We start from the raw sequence: 15,097 nt of genomic DNA on the forward strand, positions 1-15,097 counted from the left end.
ACTGTACATCCTCACAATGTAATCACAGATAGTCTGACTGCCTGGTAAAAAGATGTTTCTTTCAAACGTCTGCTCCCTCTACACAGCTAGGTTTATTCTCACTTCTTAGCTAAATCGATCTCTTTTAAGATCCTCTGTTAGCTAAGTGAGTGTTGGCGTACCAGGACCAGCAATTACGAGGGTCAAATTCTTGTCCAATGAAGACAACAAATGGATGGCCTGACACTCCCTCCCTCAGCTGGATAAGAGACGAGAGGTTCTGACTGACAAGGATACAGCTCACCATCTAGCTGTCAATAATGACGGTAGCTCACGCACACACATTACCTGATCCATTTAGTGCAGAGATGATGGGGAGGGAGGGCAGAGGGTGGGAATCAACCTCTGTTTCTAATCAATCATTGAAAATCAATGTCATACTTCACAGCTCTTTGATACAGGCTAGCTGTGAGAAATGCTACATTGAGATGAGAAGTGATGGACAAAGCCACAACAGCAAAAACAGCAAGTGAAGTGTGTGTTTGCAAGCTGAATAGAAAATGTACTGAAATGCACTATGAACCTATTTATCAAAAATAAATGGATGATCCAAAATAAATAGATAGTGAAAAACAATTACACTAAAGAGTGTTAGATGAGAAAATCTTAAGAGTGGAATGACAAAGAAAACCAGAGAGAGAGACTGACAGAGTGGGAGGAATACAAGAGTATAATAAATGTACTTATTACAGTCAGAAAACATCTTGGTTAACTTGGTAACCAAGACGTTCCCTTTCAGTCGGTCACATTCGCCCTATGTCGGAACTGACTGATGAATTGGGATCCCTACAAACATGCCAGGGATGCAGGCCCTTCCAGCGCTCTGCTTGAACTCACTGAACCGCCCCAATATTGGAGCTGGAAATTAGGGCTCCAAGAAGAGAAGGTCCATCACTGCTGTTCCTGCAATACCCACTCAGAGTGACTATTTGATAATGCTGGGAAAGCATCGCGAAAGATGGAAGGAGGAAGGAGAGGTGGCAGAATACACATAAGGACTAACCTAGCAGGGTAGTGCAACATATGAGAGTTTTTGGGGTGGTTACAACCTGGTTTAAGGGGGGAAAGAAAACCCCAGAGATGACAGAGCGGGCTCTGTGGAGGGAAAGACACAGGGCTAGCCGAGTAGGGTAGCTTGGTACCATTGAAAATACACATATGGGATTGCTATACTTAGAAACCACTACATATGGATACCCAGCCTACACACACGTTCACCAAGCATATGGGTGCAGGCTTGGCATCAGAAGGCCGTAAAATCTGACACTGAGAAGTAGTGGAGGAGCTCAACAGGGTTAGCAATTTCTGAGGAACACAACTGGAGACAATAGATGCACGTGTCCGGCCCTGGGGGCGTGAAGTGCGTTGCAAGCCAACACTAGAATGGGCACTTCGCTTTACTGGCCACTGGGGGCGAGTACAGGGGAAGATACCAGGTCTACACTGAGGGTATAGAATCTAGCGTCACGCGTGTGACTCCCATCAAATCAACTGTGATAGCGACCAGCCTAGAGTGAGAGGCTTTATGCTTTATGAAAGGGGGTTGTTGCTGCTGTATGTTGACTGAAATCGTGAAATCGCCTTAAGCAATTACTAAAAATTGCAAGCACAAATGCTGCACAAGCTCACGGTGCCATTAGCTGGAAAAACTTCATTTAGCTTGATTGTTTGCCAGGCTTCAGTGCATTAGACATTAACCGATCGGCACTGCTAGATTTTTGTCCCTTACATCGATTTTGTTTAATATTTAAGCGCATTAACCTGCTTTCTGTCAGCAAATTTAATTGCAAACAAAAATAATCAGTGGTGAAAATTGTGAGTTAGCCTACTCAATTCAGATTTCTTAAGTGTATTCTTATTTTCAGAGAAAACATCCATTGAAATTAAAGCAGTATGAATGCATCTTGAAAAGACAGAAGTCTGCTTTTTTTGTTTGCGTACAATTTTTAATGTACAATGCTTTGCAACCTTTTTTAAGTAACTGCAAGAAAACCTCTACACTGTAAAAAAAATATTTAGAAAAAAGTTACCTGGTTGCCTTAAAATTTTGAGTTCATTGAAATTACAATTTTGAGTTAATACAATGACAGTTTTTGAGTTTTTACAACCTTTATTAAAATATTATTAAAAGATTTTGTAAGCATATTAGGTAATTGTGTGTGTTTTATGTGTGATGACGCAGTGAAACATGCCAAATTGTGTTATTTTCATGATTTATCACATCTTTTAATGTGATTCAGATACAATAATATTTTGAGTTTCTATTTATTAAACAAATTTACTTCATTGTATCAACTAAAAATTTTAATTTCAATAAACTCAAAATTTTAAGGCAACCAGGTTACTTACTATTTTAAGTTAAACCAACAAAAAACAACAAAAAATTGTTTACAGTGTACAGAATGTTTGTCATTAATGTTACCAGATTATTGTTTGCTTTCGCAAATATTACATGGCTGTATTTTTAGTGTTAGCAGTCAAAAATAAAAATAAATAAGCCTAGTCAAAGAATTTTTAAAATAATGTTGGTGATCTCATGTTTTTTTTTGTTTTTTTGTTTTGTTTTTTTCTTACCGAGAATACCGAGAATATTGAACCGAGTTCAATATTCAAAAATCAATAATTATTATTATTTATTTAAATTACAGCCCATCTCTGATGTCTCCGCCTGTTGACTCCTCGAAGGCGCTGTGGGTGTGAATTCCTCGTTGGAGCCCATTGACTCAGTGTCAAAACTCTAGCCGCATAACATACAGATAAAATGTCACGGACTGTGCAAAAGCAACTATTGAAACCTACTAATACACTGGCTTGTCATGTTGCTGAAATATTGAAGTAGCAAACCTTATTTAGCATTACATATCGATAGAATAATTACTTGCATACTCTAATGTTAGTTAAGTTATATTATTTTACTATAGCTATTTATTACTTATAGAATTAGTATGTGTGTGTGTGTGTGTGTGTGGGGGGGGGGGGGTCGTTACCTGTGAGTTGTGCTTGTTCAAATTTTCAAGTCAACGTTTTCTAAAAATTCCCTACTGCAGCTTTAATAGTCATGTGCCTTCATAACATGCCTGTCATGTGCCTGTCATAACATGAAACATTTGCAAATCATTACCTAAAGATTAATTAAAGCAGACAACTGGAAGTTGAAGTTAATTCTATATATTATTAAGGAATTGATTCATGATGACACATTTAATTAATATACATTTATATATTACTTAATCTACTAATCATATAGACTCTTTATTAGTTGCTGATGCAGTAATCATTAATTAATGGTCTAATTCTACATTAACATGTGATTATCTGTGCATTAGTTAAACATGTATTAATATGTGCATATTTGCGGACTCGTATTGATAATTGTACATTATAAAATATGGGATAATTTAAATGTTTGGATGACCTGTTCCTTTAAGGTGCTATTTCCCATACATTGAGTGAACTGTGACAGGTTTCCATATTACCTTTTCCATTTCATTACAAAAGTGTAGCTTGGACTTTCAGCTAAACATCTAATTTGGTGTTCCACAGAATAAATAAACTCATACTGGTTTGGAGCCACATGAATTTACATTTCTGGGTAACTATTCCTTCTTCCCAGGATGCCTGACTAGATATTCCAGATACAAATCCTAAAACCCTGCAACTCATCTGTGGGTTTATGAAAAACATCTGGCCAAGAGAGCTCTCATAAATGCTACTCTCTGTGACAACAATCAGCACATTTGGAGGAGCCGAGTCTACAGCTACTGAAGCTGAAGCCGGGAGTGTGTGTGTGTGTGTGTGTGTGTGTGTGTGTGTGTGTGTGTGTGTGTGTGTGTGTGTGTGTGTGTGTGTGTGTGTGTGTGTGTGTGTGTGTGTGTGTGTACATGTTTGTGTGTATAGGGCAGGGTTGCTGAGGGCCTCTCCACCTCTGTACCAGCAGGGCCCATGCTAATCCCTGTCCTGAGGCCCCAGAAATATGTCACCCTCTGCCAGCCGCCTGGCCGTCTCCCTGCTGCTTCAGGAAATGAAATCCAGAGCAGCAGCCAGAAGGAGACTGGTAGACTCATGGCCAGCGATGAGCATCTTTTTTTGAACTGAAGAGACACGGACATCCACCCCACCCGCTGTGAACCCAACAATGGTAAAGAATTTACCACATTCTCTATGAACCGGGCTAGAATACCAGAGGAGACGAGGAAAGAAGGCGTGGAAGAGAGGGCGACTAAAAGGATAAAACGTTTTAGAGATTGTGTGTGTGTGTGTGTGTGTGTGTGTGTGTGTGTGTGTGTGTGTGTGTGTGTTTATAGTTTATATTCCAAGTTTATATTTACATTGTGGGGACCAAATATCCCCTCACAAGGATAGTAAAACCTGAAATACCTACATGAGGTAAATTAATTAATAAACATATTCAATTATGTTTTGTTTTGTTTTTAATGTAAAGACGAAGAACGTTTTCTGTCATGGTTGGGTTTAGAGGAAGGGTTAGGGGATATAATATACAGTTTGTACAGTATAAAAAAACATTATGCCTGAGTTCCCACAAAGTGGGTTGCCATTGTAACAAACCCTTTGTTTTGATTGAAACTTGTCCAATCCTGATTGGTGCTACGTCATGACGTAGATGTGACGGCATACCCGGAAGCTATAAAGGGGAGCCCGGCGCATAGTATCGCAGTTATCGCTCTTTAGCATAGCGCTCTGTGTAAATTCACAATGTGAATTGTCTGTCTGCGGACACACATTCTTTATGTGTACAGTGCCTGTTTGTTCAGCATGCTCAGGCGGCTCTTGAGGTAGCCGCCTGCAGTCATTGTGAGCTGCTGAAGCTCAGGGTGCTTTGCTCGCGGTTGGCGGTCTTTGATGAGGCCGGCCAACCACGTGAGCCCCGTGGTTCTGGGCCCGTGGCCGCCGAGGAGGCCCGGCGTCGCAGTTCATGGGGCTCACAACCTGATTTGTCAGTGGAGATTGTTCACATGTGCTGATGCTTAGGTAGCATCCCCAAAGTTGTCGTTCCAACGCAGTGCTTATACCCCGAGACGATTTTAAATAATGCACTGCAGCAATCTTGACTTGACTATGCTGTCATACACATGCTGTCAACTAGCAGAATACAAAAAGCATATTTGATCAGTTAGAGACCAAACTACACTCCTGAACAAAATCTTAAGTCCAGGGGATGCATTGCAAATTTTACACATTTCGCACTAGTGGATCATAACCGGGTTGTAAGTGCTGCTTCAAAATACCAAAAGAAGAAACAGGAGCAAGAGACAAAAAATAGAGAGTAGGCAATTTATTGAAAACTGCATTTAAACTCAAACAGGCCATTCATCAGCTGATCAGAAGTTTAAGACCATAGCCATAAAAAGGTAAAATCTGCACAAACATATGGCTTTCATGTCATTGTCCTTCAAGCAGTCATATTGTCAAGATCTCCTGATGGCAAAGACAAAAAGGCTTTCTCTCTTTGAACGTGGCATGATTGTTGAGCTGCACAAGCAAGGCCTTTCGCAACGTGCTAGACCCAAAAGGATTTCACCTGCACTGAGCCGTAGGATCCGACGGGTTGTCCGTGAAGACATAGGTCGATCCTCAACCCAAATTCAGGCCCTTACTGATGCTGACTGCAGCCCAATAACCATAAGACGTCATCTGTTAGAGAAGGGCTTCATGAACAAAAACGTCTTCAAAGGTCACGTCTTCTCCCACGACACAAACTTGCCTGTTTAAAATTTGCAAGGGAGCACCAAACATGGGACATTGAAACATGGAAAAAAGTTTTATTCTCTGACGAGATTTTTTTTTATCTGGATGGTCCTGATGGCTTCCAACGTTACTGGCATGACAAGGAGATCCCACCTGAGATGTTTTCTATGCGGCATAGTGGAGGAGGCTCCATCATGATCTGGGGTGCTTTTTCCTTCAATGGGAAAATGGAGCTTCAGGTTGTGCAGGGGCGTCAAACGGCGACTGGCTATGTGGATCAGTTGCAGCGGGCAATCCTCTTGACTGGGGGCCCCGTCTGTGCGGTAATGACTGGGTCTTTCAACAGGACAATGCTGCAATTCACAAAGCCCGTCTGACGAAGGACTTCTTCCAGGAGAATAACATTGCTCTTTTGGACCATCCTGCGTGTTCCCCTGATCTAAATCTCATTGAGAACATTTGGGGATGGATGGCAAAGGAAGTTTACAAAAATGGACGTCAGTTCCAGACCATGGATGCCCTATGTGAAGCCACCTTCACCACAGTTTCTTCAACAGTCATTTTTTGACACTTGTAGTACTGTTGTGCATTTATTTTTGGGCTATGGTCTTAAACTTTTGGTTTAGCTGATGAACGACCTGTTTGAGTTTAAATGCAGATTTCAATAAATTGCCTACTCTCTATTTTTTGTCTCTTGCTCCTGTTTCTTCTTTTGGCATTTTGAAGCAGCATTTACAACCTGGGTTATGATCCACAAGTGCGAAATGTGTAAAATGTGCAATGCATCCCCTGGTCTTAAGATTTCGTTCAGGAGTGTATACCAAGTATTTTTACATAATACTTGGCTAATGATATAGGACCTTTGGAATCTGTTCAATGTTGTGTTTAATGTTGTCATAACGCAGTGTTTTTTTTTTAAATGTCATTCAAGAGTCAAGTTAAGTCAGCTTTATTTATATAGCGCTTTTATAATGACGATTGTTTCAAAGCAGCTTCAGTGTTAAAAATGAAAATATTGCAACAAAATTTGATTTTTGGAGAAAACGGTGATGTTATCAGCTTGTTTTAATTTATCATATAGCGACAATGTTGGCAGATCAGTATTATAGTTTATGCAATTACCTAAGACCTAATAAATTAATTTGTATTTGGATATTTAGTTGAAAACTTTTCATTTTAGTGTCCCCTAACTGAACAAGCCAAGCCAAAGGTGAAAGTGTCAAGGAACCAAAACTCCATCAGGGCATGATGAAGAAAAATAATTCTGGGGAAAAACAGGTTCAGTCGGGGGTGCTAGTTCTCCTCTGGCCTATAACAGTGTATGATTATTATTCTGGCAACCTTACAGGTCAGAAATCATATTAGATCGGGAATATTCAAAATTTTTGGGTATCCCGGAAGAGACGGGTTTATTTAGGATGGGGCGTCGATTACACAAGAGTATAATTTTTTATACTCTTAAAAAATATATATTTTTTAAGAGTATAAGAGTATGTTCGAAAGTTCGAAATATCACGCAAGAGATGGCTTTATTGAGGATGATGCGTAGATTAAACAAAAATATGAATAATTGAAGGATCAGAGTCATTGCGCCGGAGACAGAAAAAACTGCTAGCCTACCTAATACATTGCATAGCCTGAAGACAATACGTAACTATTGCGTTACTGCGCTCTTAATCTTTTCTCATGTGTTTGCTACATGTTTGGCGCATGAGACAGACGCACCACTAAAAACACAGTCGTTATTGGCCAATAATAGTTGTATATAGTTTGACCGGTGGTCTCTATAAAGGCCAATCAGATTACACAAAACTTACAAGACAATTTTTGTATGCACAGCTAAAATTGTTTCACTACATTCACCAGTCTGGCAAATTTATTGTCCAAAAAGGACAATAAATGTGCAATGTCTACGGAGAGAGTGGAGACACTGCAAACACAGCCAACCCTAAAGCAATGACAGCAAAAAAAAAAAAAAAAAAAAAAAAAAAAAAAGCTCTTTCCTCTCTAAAAGCCAAACTTAATGTCCAAATCAACTAGATTATTGATTATCCTAAAATATAGTTTACTGTTACTTGACATGCTCAAAAATAAAAAGAGTTAATAAAACTGCATTAAGCTGCAAAAGAGATACTGTGTGTTACCTAAGCAGATTTCTGTGTACGTATTCCGAGACGGAGTGAAAAACAAACAAGCAAAGTGAACTTTGAGATTCAGGTTCGCACCTTAATGGTTAAATACATCAAAAATATGAAAAAAAAGATGCTTGGCTTGATAAGAATACACTTGAATATTGTCAGTATAGGTGAACATAAAGAGTTGGGAATTAAGTCACATGTTTAACAGTATATTGGATCTGTGCATTCAGTCTTAAAGTGACAGCAGTCTAATATTCCTGCCGTTGTCTAAGTTTTTCCTTTCTGAGCAACCAACCCAAACACCCTGGCAACCATATCTAAGCACTAACAACCACTCAGAATCTATTTATAACTGCATAGCAACACCCTGAAAACCACTAACAACATCCTAGCAAGCATATGTAACACCTACATCCTTGTATATAATAACCTATGCCCTAACAGCCACCCAAAACACACTGGCAACCACATATAAGCAAAAACACCCAGAACATCTTCACAGCAATATAACAAAACCATAGCATTACCATGGCAGGTTTTGCACAGGCAAGCAGCACTCACTTTTCTAAAGGTTTTTTTTTTTTCTGTTAAAACCTCCAACTACTCAAAGTCAACAAATCTACCACTAAATACAACTCTAAACAACCAAAATAAAAGTTAATTACTGTTACAAAAAGCCTAAGCAAGCTTTTTACTAGTAGCACTGCTTTATACTAGTTTATGAGAAAGAGAGAGAGAGAGAGAGAGAGAGAGAGAGAGAGAGAGAGAGAGAGAGAGAGAGAGAGAGAGAGAGAGAGAGAGAGAGAGAGAGAGAGAGACTTTTGAACAACTTTAATTACAAAAAACTTTTTTTTTTTTTTAAAACAATGTTCAATCAATTAATTTAGCCATCACAGAACATGAAATAAAATTACAAAACACCCAAACGTTATCATACATAGGTTTGTAAATTACCATCACAGTCAACATCGCAAATACAGTTATTTATAGCCCACTTAAACTTGAACTCTTCAATATTCTCATTCAGTCGATAATATTCAAATTCTATTCTTAACCGTGACTTCATCAAACCTTCATAAATCAGTACCACATCAGTTTGCCCCACACCACCTATTTTACTTTTACGGGACAGCCAAACAGCTAACTTTGCTTGTCCAAAGATAAAATTGAGTAGGTGATAAGTCTCTCTCTTGCTGCGTTTATATTTAGGTCCATAGATATACAATTCAGGTGTGAGAACTTCCCCTAAAGTCTGACACCATCCACCAAGAATTTCAAAAAGAGGCAATAATCTACTACAACTAACAAATAAATGAAAAACTGTTTCCTGTTGATCACAAAAAGGACAACCTATCCCTGCTAGTGGATCAAAATGTGCTCTGTATCTGTTTGTAGCTATGATTCCATGCACAACGCGCCATTGCAGATCTCCAGACCTTTTCTCAATGGGGGGCTTGTACAAGGACCTCCAGCTACCTTTCGGGGAATGGTCAGGTCCAAAAAACTCCAGCCATTTAGACTCCTTTACGGTTTCAAGAACATGAAGATGGATAACTTTTACACACAAAATGTAAGTTGCTTTTTTCCCAATGTCTCTGAAATGCCCCAGTTGAGGTGTCTTGAAAGAAAGGATACCACCTTCAGTTTCTTGCCATAAGCCAGTTGCAGCTGCAATGTCCAGTTCAGGGAAAGAAGAAACAACGTTTCCTTTTTGGTGTAAAAATAAAGAGTCTCTATAGTCCGAGGGTATATACTCACATATGTGGTTCAACAGCCTCTGCATAACTCGGACTGATCTTAGACCCAGCTTGGTAGCCAGAGTCTCTGCTGAAATCCATCCATCTTCAGTCAATAGATGTCCGATTTTTACAATACTTGCAGACAACAAAGCATTCCTCACAGTAGTTGATTTCAACACATCCAAATCAATTTTTGGATTAAAGATCAAGGGTTCTTCCAGTAGCCACTGACTCTCTTCACCATTAAGGTCTCTGCCAATTTTTAAAAGAGTCCACGCTCTCAGTATTGACTTGTAGAATGGTGACAGACCAGTTAGGTCCAGCTTATTAATGTCCATTAAGAACAGCTGACGATCAAATCCCATTTTCCCTGTTCTTCTCAGGAGGCCACAGGCTACCCCGAACCAGCTCACATCTTCACCATACAGGAATCTTTGAGCAGTCCGAAGTCTGAAAGCTTTAATTCTGGATCTGATGTCAATGAGTCCTTGACCTCCCTCCATCCTGGGCAGATAAAGTACTGGTGCTTTTAACCAATGATGCCCAGTCCAAAAAAAATCAACTAGTTGCTTTTGAATGTCCATTATCAGTTCTTCAGGAGGTTCTAAAATCATCATCTTGTGCCACAAAGTAGCAGCAATAAGATTGTTACAGACCAGAACCCTACCCCTATAGGATAGCTGGAGGAGCAACCACTTCCATCGAGACAACTGAGCACATGTTTTCTCCACTAGTCCCTCCCAGTTCTGTTTCCTATATTCTTCAGATCCTAAAAACAGCCCTAAATATTTAAAACCTTCTCTTCCCCATTTCAACCCACCAGGAAGAAGAGGACCATTATTGTCATGTCCACACCATAAAGCCACACTTTTGCCCCAATTAACTTTTGCAGATGCCGCCTTTTCGTAAGTTTCTAAACATTCTTTTACAACATTAACATCTTGATTGCCTCTTATTAAAACCGTAAGGTCATCCGCATATGCAGACAATTTAATTGACTGGGAAAAATCTATTTCTCTGATTTGCAGTCCCATTAATTCTCTTCTTAATTTACAGAGCAAAGGCTCAAGAGCAATGCTATAAAGCTGCCCTGAAATGGGGCAACCTTGCCTGATACCCCTCTGAACCTTTATGGGGACACTGAGAGCACCACCTATTTTGATTAAGCAAGTTGCCTCATTATAAAGCATCTTTATACATGAAATTAAATTATTACCAAAGCCAAAGGCCTTAAGAGTCTCAAATAGGAACCTATGGTCGACTCTATCAAAGGCCTTCTCTTGGTCCATTGACAAAAACCCCACATCAACATTATTATAAACAGCATAATCATAAAGATCCCGCATCAGATGTAAATTATCTGCAATAGATCTGCCCTTTACACAATAAGATTGATCTGTTTGAATAATTTCATGCACTACATCATTCAACCTTTTAGCAAGACACTTAGAAAGAATTTTATATTCTGAACATAAGAGTGCTATGGGTCTCCAATTTTTCAGTAATGTCAGATCCCCTTTTTTTGGGAGCAATGTTAAAGTGGCACGCTGACAACTTCTTGTTAGGCATCCTTCACTTATGCATTTTTGAGCAACTTCAAAAAAATCATTGCCAATAATAGTCCAAAATCGTTTATAAAATTCGGCAGGAAGTCCATCAATTCCTGGTGCTCGACCTGATGAGAGTTCCATTACAGCTGAGGTCAGTTCATTAAAGGTAAGTTGCGCTTCCATAAGTTGTTTTTTTTCCAAGGATAACACAGGAAGATCTCGTAAAAGTTCATATCTGCATTGCTCATTTAATGATTCAGCAGAATATAACTCAGTGTAAAAATCCACTGCAATTTTTCGCATCCTTTCTGGATCTGAAACAAGATGTCCATTTTCGTCTTTTAAAAACAACATCTTTTGTCCATGTTTAGTTTTACGTTCTAAATTAAAAAAGAAGGACGTAGGAGCATCAATGTCTCTCTTTGTTAGATAGCGATTCTTTATAAGCTCTCCTTTAACTTTTTCATTAAGGATCGAGTTCAAGACGTTTTTCTTTTCAGTCCACATATCCTTCAAGTTAGAAGCAGCGTTTACAATCAAATTCCCTTCAATAATCTTAAGTTCTTGCTCCAAATTCTCCACTGCTTTTTTTAAACACAAGTTGGAATGGGAAGAATATTGTTGGCAATACTCCTTAATAAACACCTTCCCAATCTCCCACCACTGAATAATATCATCATATCTTCCTTTCTCATTCTTCCAAATGTCCCAAAAGGTATTAAAATTTTCACAAAAATGCTTATCTTCCAACAACTTAGTGTTAAAATGCCAGTAGGAACTCTTATAGGTTTTTTTTGTGAGACTACATTCAACTGTGATTAGTTTGTGATCTGAAAAAGGAACATGGGTAATAGTTGCATTTAAGATCCTATTCTTCATATCATGTGATAGATAGAACCTGTCTAAACGGGCCGCAGACAATCTATCATTACTAAAACTCACCCAAGAATACTCTTCAACTAAAGGATTATTTTCCCTCCATACATCTAACAAGTGTAGATTTTTTACCACTCTTTCAAGGCAGGTGGCTGACAAAGGGTGTGGTTCTTCGCCATTCCTATCCATCTTGAAATCTAAAGTGCAGTTCCAGTCTCCACCAAGAACAACAAAATCTCCATCATGTTGTTTTCTTAAAAACTGTTCTAATTTTGAAAACAGCCTTATTCTCTCAATACCTAAATTTGGTGCATAAATATTTACAAAAATAAAATGCATATTATGAATTTCAGCTCTAACAATCAAAAGTCTTCCAGGTTCTAATTCATTTTTCCACAAAATATTAAGATTGAGAGAAGGAGAAAACAAGATTGCCACCCCTGCACTTAGATTACTCCCATGGCTTAGAAAGTGCTCTCCCCTCCACCATAGCCCCCAGTCACCTTCATTGTGAGAGAGAGAGAGAGAGAGAGAGAGAGAGAGAGGGATTATATATATATGGAGAGAGAGGAGAGAGAAAGGTGGTGGGTGCACGAGGGAGGTGGATAACAGCAGGACAGAGTGTCGAAACAGTTGATTATGAGTCCCATCAAGTGATCAATGATTTCATTAATAAGACGAATCATACAGCTGTCACCACGCTGACAACGTTATGAGAAATGATCCCGTAGCACATTTACCAAACCCTTCCTCTCGGGAATACCAGAATTACCCCCCATACACACACAGACATTCATTCAATAATTCCCTGTTAGTGTAACAGCCCAGCGCCAAATGGAAAAAAGAGTCTGTGTGTGTGTATGTGTGTTGGGGGTGGGGGGTGGGGTTGGATAGGTCGGACGGGACAGAAAAATGAAAGGAGCGTCAGGATGAACGGCTCTTAGAGGAAGAGAGACAGGAAGAGGAAAGGAGAAAATCCATTTTGAGCCCCCATTTTCAATTAGGCTCCACAAGCTGTTATCACAGGTGTCGCAGAATAGGCCCGACCGAGGGAGAGTGGCTGCTATCCGCCTGCTGAAATGAACCCTTATCTGCACGCCACAAAGATGGGCTGGGACAGACTATCTGTAAATTACTTTCCGGCCGTGCTGCTAACAGGAACTTTATTTCTGTCAGATGACATTCGCCTCTATTTGCTGCTGATCATTTAAATAGCTGCCTAAAAAGAGGGACGTCACCTTTGCCTCTCTCTTTCTGTTTGTTCGGGCTCTCCTTTCATCAGCTCGTCTTTCTTCCTGTACTATAAAGGCTTATCAGCAGCCTCAAAATATATCCAAACCTTATTTCTGGTCTTAAAAGACTACATAGCTACACTAATTAAAAAAAATAAAACATACTTTGAAATATTACAACTGATGTTAATATTTAACTATTTTATTATTAACTATATATGTTATTTTTTTATAAGTACCTTTTAAGTATTTAGCATAGTTCAACTACTTTAAATTATTAGTAGCCTCTAGCTTGTCAAGCTTCAAAGAGGCTTCTCCAACACTGTTTACAGTGAGTTCAGTGATGCAAAAGTTTACAGTAGTTCTAACTATTTGCTTGACAACCTTCCGAAGTCTTCCCTCCTTTTTTCCTCAGTTTTTCGTTACTTCCTTACTTCCCTCCCTCAGTTCTTCATGCTCCCTTTATTTTTGCTCATTTCATCACTCTGGCATCCATGAAAAGTATTAAAAACCAACAATCCTAAAACTATTTTGGACTTTTATTCTCTCTCTCTCTCTCTCTCTCTCTCTCTCTCTCTCTCTCTCTCTCTCTCTCTCTCTCTCTCTCTCTCTCTCTCTCTCTCTCTCTCTCTCTCTCTCTCTCTCTCTCTCTCTCTCTGAATGGCAGGTGCCTTTTTGCCCCTTTCTCCTTTTTTAATTAACAAAATATCCCATGACGACAGTGTTTATTCAGTTGAAGCGCACGGACATCTCTCTCTCTCTTTCTTTTTCTCTTTCTCACTCTCTCTCTCACGGTCCTGGCAGCAACAATAGAATCAGAGGACTTTGTGGTCCACCTGCCTAGCAAATGATGTGAGTTGAGGAGGAGGGAAACCCCCTTCCCTTCACCCCTTCTAAAGAAGACCAATCAGGCCATTGTGGTGGCACAGTCGGTTCCTTTGAGCTGTCAGGCCAGGGGAGCCGGTCCACAGATGAATGCTTTGCAGGCCTGCACCAGTCTTTATCTAACCATGTGGGAATGCTCCTCACCAAGCCTGCACAATTACACACTGCCGCTAAACTTTTTCACAAACTTTTATGCCATGCGGTGAAAGAAATAGGAGAGGAAGAAAAGTATTAGGGTGAAAGAGAAGGAAACAGGAAAAGATAAATTTTCATGCATTTTTAGGTATTATTTTATTTGTATAGCTGAATAGGTAAAGCATAGTGCTAGCAAGAGCAAGGTTATGGGTTTGACTCCACCTTGTACTTGGATAACTCTGGATATTTCAGAGCTACACATGCATTTATGAGAAGATTTATTTATTATTTATAAATTTGTCATTAATCACAGCTAACATGTTTTGCCACAAAAAAAAATGTTTTGAATAATTAATTACATTTTTACATTTATTCACAACCCTAAAACAATTTAATTAAAAAATCTAGAAATGTTTAACTAGAAATGTTTCATTTATTAATATACTACAGTGATCTAATAAAACACCTGTATTTCTTTACCGCCTACAATCTACTCTATCTCAAAATCATTCATCTATTAGTTGGATCCCCTTCTGCACATCCTCCATATCTGCCTAGACTGATCTAGGATCAGTTTCAGTATTTATCTAGAGGTAAAAGGTTGCACCTCCACCGGCCAATCCTGGGTCTGTCAAGAAAGGGGACAATCAGCCACTGCCACTGTTGGGTTGCTTACAATTGCCTTTTGTTAGTCTTGGTGGGGTGGGAGGGGGGGACTGGGCGACACAGGTTAAAGTTGAAGGGGGTTTAGGTTACATCAGATAAGATGTTATGAGTATTGGGAGACCATGAGAATG

The 15,097-nt window shown here is 39.3% G+C and overlaps 1 protein-coding gene across 1 annotated transcript in view; it reads right to left on the reverse strand.

The window, feature by feature from the left end:
- The window catches only part of gli3 (GLI family zinc finger 3), a 258,364-nt gene that overhangs the window by 168,204 nt on the left and 75,063 nt on the right, over window positions 1-15,097 (reverse strand).

Source organism: Pseudorasbora parva, chromosome 24, assembly GCF_024679245.1.
Source record: "Pseudorasbora parva isolate DD20220531a chromosome 24, ASM2467924v1, whole genome shotgun sequence".
NCBI classification, from domain to species: domain Eukaryota; kingdom Metazoa; phylum Chordata; class Actinopteri; order Cypriniformes; family Gobionidae; genus Pseudorasbora; species Pseudorasbora parva.